The 12,809-nt window shown below is 46.1% G+C and overlaps 1 long non-coding RNA gene across 1 annotated transcript; it reads right to left on the bottom strand.

Annotated features, from left to right (window-relative positions):
* Nucleotides 1-9,941: 9,941 nt before the first annotated feature.
* Nucleotides 9,942-11,343, bottom strand: LOC140849249 (uncharacterized). Its single transcript, XR_012130999.1, has 3 exons — nucleotides 10,606-11,343; nucleotides 10,112-10,214; nucleotides 9,942-10,023 (listed from the first exon to the last, which is right to left on the bottom strand). It is a non-coding gene; the product is annotated as an uncharacterized lncRNA (long non-coding RNA).
* Between the last annotated feature and the right edge of the window lie 1,466 nt (nucleotides 11,344-12,809).

The following is a 12,809-nucleotide window of genomic DNA, read 5'->3' as shown; positions in this document are numbered from 1 at the left end:
GTTCACTAATGTTCAGCTGTTCATGTACTAAAGATGTCTGTTTTGAAACTCTTGATCTTTTGGAATAAGTTGTCCAAATTTAGTAGCTGCTAATGAGAAGTCCCACTTGCTTTGTCCTAAACTGAATTTTCTTTAAGTCCTAAGGTTGCCATTTTACTCTAATATTCTAAAATCACTCAGGATTACAGATCATGTAATAATCTGGGTTATAAGATAGTCTACATGAAATCTTCCAAGAAGGCCTTTTAATGATAACCCTTAATCTAGGGGTTCTTCACCCATTTTTCTTTTTTTGACCTTGAACCTCTTTGGAAACCTGGTGAAGCCTGAAGGGTCCCCACCAGTAAGATGGCAAACTTCCAGCTTCTCTTCGGGGGTCCTCAGTTCCCGCCGGCGCCACCTGAAGCCCAATCACTTCTCGCCCCCCTCCCAATCCCAGCACCTAGCCAACAGCCACCAGCCCCATAGAAGTGACACCTCAATCAATTCATGCCCCTTCCTATATAACCCAGCACCTTTCCCTAACAAAGCAGAACTCTCCGGTGAATTGCTGCTATGTGTCGCTCCTTTCCTTTCATTGGTGCCGAAACCCGGGAGACGGGACACCCCAACTGGGCCCCATCTTCCCCCCGACACCAGCAGCAGCGTGCCCTCATCCTCTTTTTCCGGCGCTGGCTCATCACACTCACCACTCCTCTCTGGCCTTTAGGTAAGTTTTCCCCCCGGAGTGGGCCACTCTTCCCCGAGCTATCGCAGTGCCATTGACCGTGATCGTCCGGCAAGGCCCTGACGCTCGGGGATGAGGAGGCAACGCTCCCCGCCTCAGGCCTTCACGGCTGCGGCCGACTCTCAGGCACCCCCTCTCCAACAGCCATAAATGAGGTGACTCCTTTGTGGATGAGAACGCTCCCTTTTCCCACCCTCCTCCTTCTGCTCCATCCGCCGAAAATGCCTAGTGCTAGGTACCTCGTGACTCTGGCACTCTGCCCTCTTAGGGAAGTCTGGGTGACGACCCACACTTCCTAAGAAATTCCGACTCATATATGAGTTTCTGCAGACCACCAAGGATCATCGGGGACGCCCTTTGTCTCCTTGCGGTCTGCTTCCAGTCCGAGGATCTCCGTTCATCTTCCCCTGTTTGTCTCCTTCTCTGTCCTTTAGCCATGGGAGCCTCCTCATCCCTCCCTGAAAGTTCACCTCTTGAATGCCTGCTTAAGCATCTGGCTACCCTCTCCCTGACGCCTGATATAAAACCAAAACTTCTCCGTAAATATTGCTCCCAAGATTGGCCGACATATACCCCCTAGACAATAACAACCAATGGCCCGCAGGGGGAACTCTTGATCCTAACATCACTCGCGATCTTTTTAACTACTGCCACCACCTGAAAAAATGGAAGGAGATTCCCTATATCGAAGCTTTCCACCTCCTCCTCCCCCAGCCCCCTCCCAAGTTCTCCTAGCCTGCAAGCCGCTGCCCCCGCAGAAGCCTCCTGTTCACTCCCTTCCCCTTCTTCTCCTACAACAGCCCTTCTCCCTTCCTCCCTCACCATATCCTCCCCCATCTCACCTCCTCCGCCTTCGTCCCCCGCAGATTAAGCCTGAGCCTTTCAGCCCCCCCTTTAACTAGGTCCCAAGGGCCTCCTCCGTCTTTGCCCTCATCACCTGTTTCTCCCCTGTTAGGGACCGCCTTTGTCTTCTCACATGTTTGTAGGGAGAATGGGAAAGCACCTCCCCCCATGTCTGAACGCAGCATGGGAAAGCACAAGCTAGAGAACAACCGGTGCAGTCCTTAGAAGTTATCTGTCCACAAAAACATATCTTGCCAAGACTCCTCACTCTGAAAATAGGGAGACCTTGAAGATGTGTAGAAACACCGCCCCTGCTTCTAGCTATGCCCTTCCCCCACTTGCCAATGTGGCAGAAATAGAAAACAACACATTCCATAAACAATTAACTGAAGCCCTGCTGTAGCTCAATTAGTAGAGCATGGGACTCTTAACCTCAGAGTCATGAGTTCAAGCCCAACTAAAGCAACAGAGGCAAGCAGCTGGGCTGCAGGCTGGCAACACGTGGGTCTGATTCTATCTTTCTTTATTTTCTTTGCCCCCCTTCCACACTTCAGGACCTGCTTGAATAGGCGCAGCTAGACCACGTCACTCCCCCACAGACTGAGCCAGAACCCTTCAGTCCCCCTCAGACTTGGTCCCGAGAGCCTGCCAAAATTATCGCCCCCCTCCTGGAGGTAGCAGGATCCAAAGGCATTTAAGAGATTTAGCCCAACTAGAGAAATGCCTAAGTTCCTTTTCCACTAAGCCCACGACATACATCAGGGAGTTTCAATGGACCCTCCAGTCTTACAGCCTCACGCATCATGACATTTTCATGCTCCTGGCCAATACTCTTCTCCCTGAAGAGCATAGATGAGTTTAGGACTTCGCCCAAACGCACGCTACCGAAACCCACAGGACTGACCCCACCTATCCCCCTAGCCCCACTGCTGTCCCCGAACAAGACCTACACTAGAATTATAACACCGCCGTAAGTCTCCGCTCTCGAGATATTTTTGCCTCCTGCTTAATAGCAGGTCTGAAAAAGGCAGCTCGTAAAGTAGTCAATTTTCAAAAGCTCCAAGACAATTCAAAAGAGAGATGAAACCCCCTCCGAGTTCTTAGACAGACTCACTCAAGCCCTATTACAGCATACCAGCCTAGACCCAGAAACACCTAAAGGAAGACATGTCCTTATGACATACTTCCTAGCTCAAAGCTACCCCGACATTAAAGCTAAACTCAAAAAGTTAGAACAGGGCCCCACTACCCCACAGACTGAGATCCTAACAGTAGCCTTTAAAGTCTTCCATAACCGGAAGGAGGAGAAAGAACGCGGTAAACAAAAGGCTGATCAGGCCAATTTCCAGATGTTGGCCCAGCTGATAAAACCACAACCTGGGCTCCCCTCTACAGACAAGCCCCCCCCAGGAGCTTGTTTCAAGTGCGGAAAAGAGGGACATTGGTCAAGGGCGTGCCCCTCCCCCAGATCTCCTACCACCCCATGCCCCAGATGCCACAAAAAGGGCCACTGGGGGGTCTGATTGCCCAACCACCCAAAGGGGAGGCTGGACGAACAACCCCCATCCTAAGCCCGCCGTACTGGGGCTGGCAGAAAAAGATTGACGGGGCCCGGGGGCTTCTCGCCCGACCATTTCCATCACCAAACAAGAGCCCAGGGTTACTTTAACAGTAGATGGTCGCCCCATCTCCTTCCTCCTAGATACAGGAGCCACCTTCTCAGTCTTGTGAGAATACCGGGGCCCTACCATGCCAGCCATTACTCCTATAGTCGGGGTAGGAAGTAAACAGATTTTCCCATTAAACCTCCCCCCCTTTTATGCACAATCCTAGACAGTCCCATACCTTTCTCCCACTCCTTCCTAGTTATGCCCCAGTGTCCCATCCCTTTACTAGGACGAGACAACCTTTCCCTCCTCCACGTTTCCATAACTATATCCACTCCCACAGCCCCCAGTACTCCCTTTCTGATGGCCCTCATAGCCGACAACCCCCCTCTACCCAATGAAAGCTCCGGTTCCGCCCTCAAACACCCTGTAAATCCCAAAGTTTGGGACATTACAAGCCCCTCTGTGGCCCTATGTCCCCCTGCCTCTATCAAATTACGTGACCCCTCTCAGTATATCTGTCAGGCCCAATACCCCCTAACCACTTCAGCCCTCATAGGCCTCCAACCCATCATTCAAGATCTCTTAAACATAAATTACCTCAGACCCACTCACTCCCCATTTAATACCCCCATATTAGCTGTTAAAAAAACCAACGGATCTTTCCGCCTTGTCCAAGACCTTCACCTCATCAACATGGCCGTTGTCCCTATCCATCCCTTAGTTCCAAATCCATACAGCCTTTTATCGCAGATCCCTGCCTCAGCATCCCACTTCTCAGTCCCAGATCTCAAAGACCCATTTTTCTATTCCTCTAGACCCCTGCTCCCATGATTTTTTCATCTTCACCTGGACGGACCCATACACAAGACATTCTAAACAACTCACTTAGACAGTTTTGCCACAAAGCTTCCGAGATAGTCCCCATATTTTTAGACAGGTCCTAGCTCAGGACCTCAAACAGTTTCATCATGATCACTCCAAGTCCACCTTATAATACATAGACAATCTTCTACTCTGCAGTCTCTCGTGGGAACAGTCTCAACTTGACACTGCCTCCCTACTTAACCTTCTAGCTTCCAGAAGTTACCGAGTATCCCCCGTCAAAGCTCAAATCTCTTCCCCTTCTGTCACTTACCTCAGATTCCTTCTATCTCAACAAAGAAAGTCCATTACCTTAGACAGAAAATAGCTCCTCTCTGACCTGCCCATTCCCAAAACCAAGACAGAAATTCTTTCCTTTCTAAGCCTAGCTAGATATTTTAGAGCATAGATCCCTAACTTCTCCCTGCTCCCTGTTGGCAAGACCCCTATACGCCCTCAGCAAGAGCCCCCCTGAAGAACCATTATCCTCCTCACCCCGACACTCCTTCATTAAGCTCCGTCAAGCCCTTGTGGAAGCCCCAGCTCTCCATCTTCCTGATTTGTCGAAGCCCTTCTCATTATACATTCATGAGAGGTCCAGTCAAGCTCTAGGAGTCCTAAGCCAATATTATGGCCCATCCTTTGCCCCAGTAGCTTATCTCTCCAAGCAATTAGACCCCACAGTTCGGGGATGGGCCCCCTGCCTACGAGCATTAGCCGCTAGACAGCTCTTGCAGAAAAAAGCTCATAAACTGACATTCAAGGCACCCCTTACCATTCTGTCCCCACATCACCTAAAAGATCTCTTAACCTACAAAAGTTTACAGACTCTCCCTCCCTCCAGACTCCTCACCTTACTGTCCTCTTTCCTCCAAAATCCCGTTCACCCCCTTTGCCATCCATACCCGAATCATGACTTTTTCCCCCTTTACTGCTCTCTCGCTTTTTCCTCATTCTTATTGTCTTCCCCGCCACCCCAGCCTCCTTTGTATGGCGATTCAAAGTCAGACAGACTTACACACAGCATCAAACAAAAGTTACTGCCCTCATTGCCACATCAGACTGCCCTCTGAAAAGCTGCTCTGAGCCTTTATACCTCCACTTTCCTCCCTCCACCCAAGTGTTCACTAGCAGCTACCCTTATTCTCCCTACCTCTGCTTCCTCTATAGCCAAAAACAAGCCTATTGCAGGCGATGGCCAGACACCTACAGGAGATGTCCCTACTGGTCTTGTGCCATTCACTACATGGGTAACTTCCAGTACCCACAGTATTACTCCTCCAACCGTTTCATGAAATATCCCAACGGCTCATTCTCCTTATCAATCCCAGATCCCTGGGACTCTTGATGAGCTGCCAGAGTCACAGCCTCAGTTTACTATGGGGGGGGGGGGTCCTCGACCCCCCACGGTACCCTTCATATCTCTCAAAAGTATGTTCCCTCTCATTCCCAGATCTCTCAAGTTGCATCAGATAGCAGACATTCCGAAAAAGTCATTATCCAAACTCTTGACGGCGCCTCTTCATCTTCTTATCCCCACCCCTCTTCCCATTTCTCCTACTCTTCATTACAGTTCATTCAAGACACCACCATCTTTCTCAACCATACCCTTAACACAGCCAGTTGTTTCTTGTGCGCATCACTACAGCGCCCACTGCTGGCCGCCGTGCCCCTTAATATTTCCAACTACTCCTTCCATGCAGAAAGACAACCCCTCTGCCCCCTGGCAGACATACCCCTATGGGAACCAGAATACGCAGATAATCTCACCATCCACCACTGTGTAGGCCCAACTCCACCCCCCCTCCAGTGCACTTCACTGCCTCTCTATCTACACCCCTACCTCCGGCTCTAAGACTTTTATGAAACCGGGACACTTCTTTTGGTGTAATGGCAGTCTTTTCAACTCACTGCCTCTCAACTCCGATACACCCTGCATTCTTGTCACCCTAATCCCACAGCTTACACTTTACAGCATGGCAGAATTTCTTGAGCTCCAACCTCCCTTGCCCTCTCGCACAAAAAGAGCTGCTTTCCTTCCCATCATGGTCAGTAGCTCTTTGATCACCTCAGCCATTGGGGCAGGGTTTTCGGGAGAAGCCTTGGGTCACTCTCTATGGGCAGTTAGAGATCTCGACGCCAAACTTGAGGGAGCCCTGACATCCACTGCCTATTCCCTAGCCTCTCTCCAAAGACAGGTCACTTCGCTAGCTAAAGTTACCCTTCAAAACCGGCGGGCCCTAGATCTACTTACAGCCGAGAAGGGCGGCACCTGCGTCTTCCTCTGGGAAGAGTGCTGCTATTATATCAACGAATCCGGCATTGTAGAAACTGACATCACCAAACTCACTGACCTTGCCTCCAGTCTCCACTCTGCTTCCAACTCCAACCCATTCTCTTCAATACTAACAAACCCCCTCCTCACCTGGCTCTGGCCCATTGCAGGCCCCATAATAATCATTCTTCTCGCCTGTCTCTTCTTACCCTGTATAATAAAGTTCATCAAATCCCAAGTCAGAAAAATCTCTAATCAAGCTTTCAACCAGCTTTTACTCAGGAACTACCAGCTTCTAGCCACAGAAGATCCCTCACCCTCACGTGACCTCCTCACCACACGCTGAGATGGACCCCTCTCTCCACTAGAAACTGTTCCTGGAAACAATGGCCGCAGACACCTGGCTCCTGACACCCATATCCTCTTAGCCAACCTATGGTTACAAGGAACCTTCATTGATTTCCAAACCTGAAGAAGTCCACATCTACTCATCCTTACTGTGGGAAGTCCTATCAACCCTTTCCTCCCAATCCTCAAGCCCTCACTCCCTTCTCCACCCCTGTTCAGCAAGAAGCAGCCAGAGAGAAAGCAACGTCCACAAACCCATAGAGGAGAAAGGGGAATGAAGGGTCCCCACCAGTAAGATGGCAAACTTCCAGCTTCTCTTCGGGGTCCTCAGTTCCCGCCGGCGCCACCTGAAGCCCAATCACCTCTCGCCCCCCTCCCAATCCCAGCACCTAGCCAACAGCCACTGGCCCCGTAGAAGTGACACCTCAATCAATTCATGCCCCCTCCTGTATAACCCAGCACCTTTCCCTAATAAAGCGGAACTCTCCGGTGAATCGCTGCTATGTGTCACTCCTTTCCTTTCAAAGCCTGTCTGGTGGAGACTGTCTTAGAGTAATTCTTTTAAATATACAAAATGAAACATACATAATAGTGGGAGCCAACTGTAACAAAATATAATTCTCAAACTATGAAGAAAACAGACTTGTGACAGTGATGTGACTCTGATGGCTCAGCCACCATAATTTCCAGGTAGTAATGAGCATAAACTTTGGAGATATGATTGAAGCCAGCTGAATTTGTTGGCATCATAAAGCCATTAGTATACTCTAAGTTTTTATGCCAGTAAATTTCACCTTTTCTATTCCAGGCAAGCTACCCCTAAAAGGTCAGCAAGGGGGAGAAGAGGAATAGGAGGCAAGGCTGTTTGATAATGTCAGTAACAATGAGGTAGAAATGAACACATTTCCTGTGAGTTGTTGGGAGCAGATCAAAAAAAAAAGGAAGAAAAGAGTGGCCTTACAAAAATTCTCAATCATCAAATAAGTTGATCACAGGGAGAGTAGCACGTAGCACAGCAAGAATATAGTCACTGATCCTATAACATCTTCCTATGCTGACAGATAGGAACTGCACTGGAGGGGGTGAGGATTTAATAATACGGGTAATTGTTGAACCACTGTGTTGTATACGAAACCAATAAGATTGTATACCAATAATACTTCAATTAAAAAAAGTGGCCTTCTCTAAGAGCAAAGAAAAGGTATTTGGATAAATTTAGCGTAACATTTATAAGTGTTAAATGGCCTCAAAGGACCTTTGATTACCATTTTTACTAGACTATTATTCTACTTATGTGAAGAAAATAAAACTCAATCCAAAGAATGCTATTTCTAAGTAAGAAACCTTTTATTAATAGAAAAACACTATTTAAATACTGGAATAGGGCAAGGCCAAGAAAATAGTGGGTTCTCTTAGACCATTCAAAAATGTTCCTCTGAACTTGTATCTGCCCATATAACTCCTTGCTTAATTCTAGATACTCTGGGTCAAGAATTCTCTTGAAGATACCAGTCTAGAAACGGAAGCAGAAACAAAGGCACTTTAATGTACCTTGTTCTTATTTAAAGCATGTTGAACCTTGGTGGCCAAGATTTTCTTTTTAAGGCTTCTTTACCACAAGCCTTTAAAAAGATTCTGGAGTGGCTAAGGAGCCTGGAGGTGATAATCTCACTCTACCTACTTGTTTGCCCATTTAGAGATGTTTCGATTGCTTTCTCCATGTTTTCTCTAGAGTCTGACTGACCAATACAGCAGCCACTTAGCCACGAATGGCCACTTAGATTTAAACTGATTAAAGTGAAATAAATATAAAATTCACTTCCTCATGCCCGCAAACTCAGTTTTCAGTGCTCAGTAACTCCATGTGGCTACTGTCACTGTTTAATAATGCAGAATTATTTCCATTGCTGTTCCAGGCCATTAGCACTGGTTTGGTGATTACAAGGGCCCTAATTCAAGACAAATTTGTCCCTGGGGTTTCATGTAAAAACAATTGACTTAGACCCAATGCTTGGCTACTACTGAATTACCAGCAATTACAACTAAGGGAGGCCTGTAACAGCCACTGGGAAACCCCACGCCTCCTCAAAGCACCCCTGACGTCAACTTCAGCCTCCTAGAGAGGTGAGACTCAGGCCCGTCCAACTTCAGGCAACTGTTCAATCTTCCCCTAATGGTTCCCCAGCAGTTAGAAAGCTGGCCTGCGAAGCTCTCAATCTCTGAAAATCACCTGGCTAAGGGAATGCCAGGCATATATGACAAGATCCAGACATCGGGCAGGGCCAAAGGCTCCTTGTGTTACCTATTCCATTCATGTTTCCAAATTGAAATAAAGCCCCCAAACTCACTAAAATTATAGGAAATACATTGTAAATTTGGCTGAGGCACCAATGAGTACTGTCCTAATGAGTGACACATTTAATTGGGAATAGGAGAACGGAACTTCTCCAAATCCCCATTGCAGCCCAGACTCTTCCATGGTATGTGATACTTGTAACCAAGAATCAGCTTTCTACCAGGAAGTCTACTCTTTCTTATCAGATTGTAAGGAGCCTTTCTGAGGAGACAGTTAACATTTCCTTTAACTCTGTGTCTCACACCAACTGACAATGCTTTGTACACAGCAGGTGTTCAACAAAGCTTATTGAATGTCTTGGAAAGACGCACATTTTTAATAACCCCTGTATCTAGAAGACAGTCCCCAGGAGCCAATGCAGGGTGTAAAGGCAAGAGAGGAGATGAGCGGGTTCTAAAGTGACTGGGATTTCCATCCAACAAATTAATCTCCTCATTGCACTTTTTCACTCACTCCCAAAGACACATAGTGCTCTATTCACAGTGAAGGATAATTTATGTCCAAAGAACCTGTCTTTCTAATATCTGCAGGTGCAAGAGGGGAGGAAGACAAATGTTGTACTCTAACCGCTCCTCAGAGCATCCTAGGGCTGAAAGCTCACAGAGCAGTTTATTACATGAATGTAAGGATGGAGGATCACTAAGGGAGGATTCTACTTCTTTGTATGAAAGCATCTTTTGCCAAGAGGCATTTTAAGAAGTTTTCTTTAGTGAAAGAAAAACACTAGGCCAATGAAAAGCATAATCAAAAATGGCCCCAGAAAGGAAGCTAAAGAAAAATCAATTTGGAAATAATGAGAAACTGAAATATTGTATTTTTGGTTTGATGACAAAACAAAGAGTGGCTTTCTTTGAGCAACAAAGTTATAAGGAAATAATTATTAAAAAATAGAGTATTGATGATCACCCTCTCCCACAACATACCTTCATTATAGCCTCAAGATAAGATGTCCAGATCTTCTGTGTTTTGGCAATGGCAGAAAAATAAATTTTATTTGAATTTGCTGAAAGGGTAAAATACAGTTTTCTATTTAGTAAATTGGGAAAGGCCACAGTGTTCTCTCTACCTCGGGCTAGTTTCAGAACACTTACCTACAATGCTTTTTAGGGGGATGACAGCAGTCATGAGGGCTTTTAAAGTATCCTGCACAGTTCTGTCTCTTAGGATGATTTTCTGAAACATACTGAGGAAATTCTAGAACAAGAAAATAAAACGTAATGAATAAAATGAATAAATACTTCAGTTATCTAAACTGCTATGTAGAACACAGACTGGTCTAAATGACACAACTCTACAAATAGGATGACAGGGAAGAAGCAAATTCTGGTTCCTATTAGAAACATCCCCTGCCAGGAGAAGTTGTTGGTTTCAAAGAGTCTTAAGATGAAACTCATAAAAACAGTCTACCCCTTGCCATAGTACACTGGCCAAAGAAATTCTTATTTATTCCCAGCTCTCACTACCTAATAAGAATTATATTCATGGGCTTGATGTCAGTATAAGAAAGCATGAAGGAACAGTTAACTCATCTACTTTTGTCTCTCCCAGGGTAGCAGAAAACCTGTGCAAAAGCCAAAAGGCTCACCTGTAATTCTTTGACAATCATAAAGCACAGAAGCCTCTCTAATCCATTCAGACTGAAAGTCCCCAGCGTGGTCTGGATTTCTGAGAAGAGGCAGCTGCTGGTCACTTCTTGATGAGTTTTCATATCATACCAAGTGTTCAGCTGGTCAATGTGACATGTCATTCTAAAACAAAAGAAAAACAAACTCAAAGCCCAGTTGCAGCTCAGAACTCAGCCTAACGGGATGTGGGACACAACAGGATCTGGGGCACCAGAAATGAAGAACAACAGTTACCTGACTTGGGTTTAATAATCTTTGTCTGGAGGTGCTCAGCATATCTCATGGTGAATGCCCAATGGGCCAAGAAGGGAGAATTCAGTTAAATTACCTTTTCGTGCCCTGTGTGCTACATGTCTGGTTTAACTAATTCATTTCCACTGAACTGATCCGATGCCAGAGTCATGTTGAGAGGACAAAGCTACTTTCGACTGTCAGGCCAGAGGATGTTGGAGCCCAGCTGTCTCTCCACGGGGCCTTTCTTTAGATTTCTTTAAATAACCAGAGCCTTGGGTCATTTCCATTTTGATAAGAAAGGAGCTCTGAATCCTCGAGCTCTACCTAACGTTTGAGACTGTGATGACAAAGCTGTTTCCTCCTTCCTCCCAGGTCTGGTCAGCAGCCTGTGATTCCTCTGGACTTGGGAGCCTGGACGACAAGGATAACAACCGATGAAATTAACAAGCACTTCTGTGTCAGGTATGGGGCGACGGCCTTCCTGTGTGCTCTCTTTCACCCTCATAATTGCTCTTTGATCTACAAGGCATTTGACTCTCATTTTACAGATGAGATAACTGAGGTGCATGTGGGCTTGATTCCAACACCATATCCTTAACCACCATTTTAATGGTTCTCAAATGTTGGCCTAAGAATCTTGACTCACCATAAAGTGTGTTAAAAATCAGATGCCAGAGAGTTTGGGTAGGTCTAGAGTGGAGGCCTAGACTCTACAATTTTAATAAGGTCCACACATGATAGGTCCCCAATGCCAGGAACCAGCACATATTTTACTGAAGTGACGCTTGGGAGGAAGTTAAAAGAGACTCAGGAGCTAGGGATGCTTAAATATGGAAGCAAATAGGAAGAACAAGATGATTTCCAGAACTACATTCTATTTTCAGGCTTCAAAGTGTCCTGCTTCCAGCACCCAGGGCTGGCATTTTGGCTGTGTCACTTGAGAGGCTCCCAATATGTAGATGAAATACATGTATGACAGGGAAATCCCAACCATGTTCAATCCTTTCTGCAAGTATTAACATGGCATGAGGGATAGTTTTCTAGAAGGGCTTCAGTGATCAACTCATGGGTACCAGGAAAGGAACAGTCACAAAACATTTTGGATCATTTACTCTTTTTGGCTCATGAGTCAGAGATAAAACTTATTTCTTCTGGAATTTGTGGGATAAGTTTATATAGCTTGTTAAGTTCCTAAGTTTTGAGAGACACAATAAGCCTGAATTTGAAGGGCAGTACAAAGAAGCCATGTCATTAAGACATTTAACTTACAAATTCAACTATGCATGCACAGCTGGGCAAAGAAGAAAAGAGAACCTTCTTTTCCTGGGTAATTCCACCAATCATTCCACTCAGTGGACATGTGCCCAGGGGTAAACCTGAGACATATGACATGAACCTGCTCTTCCTTCATGTGGTTTTAGTACCAACTGCTTCATCAGAGGCTCAATGGAAGTAAAAGGGGAAGTAGCTTAGTTGAACTTGCTTAGAGAGGCCACATCCAAGCCTCTCCATCATATCACCTAAAATATCCTTAAGGGCAGTTCTGATTATATGAGACTTTCACCCATGTGACTAAGCTATGCTGTCTGCCCTTGAATGGCACAGTGCTTAAGTGGAGTTGGGCTTCACTAGAGGGTATTATGCTCAGTGAAATAAGCCAGGTGGAGAAAGACAAGTGTCAAATGATTTCACTCATCTGTGGAGTGTATGAACAAAGAAAAACTGAAGGAACAAAACAGCAGCAGACTCACAGAACCCAAGAATGGACTAATAGTTACCAACGGGAGAGGGACTGGGGAGGATGGGTGGGAAGGGAGGTACGGGGGAAAAAGGGGCATGATGATTAGTACATATAATGTGGGGGTTGAGGGGCACAAGGAAGGCAGTATAGCAGAGAGAAGACAAGTAGTGACTCTATACCATCTTACTA

The sequence above is a fragment of the Manis javanica genome, chromosome 4 (assembly GCF_040802235.1).
Source record: "Manis javanica isolate MJ-LG chromosome 4, MJ_LKY, whole genome shotgun sequence".
Lineage (NCBI taxonomy): Eukaryota > Metazoa > Chordata > Mammalia > Pholidota > Manidae > Manis > Manis javanica.
Note: the sequence above shows the minus strand (reverse complement) of the source record. Positions and strands in the feature narration are given on the sequence as shown.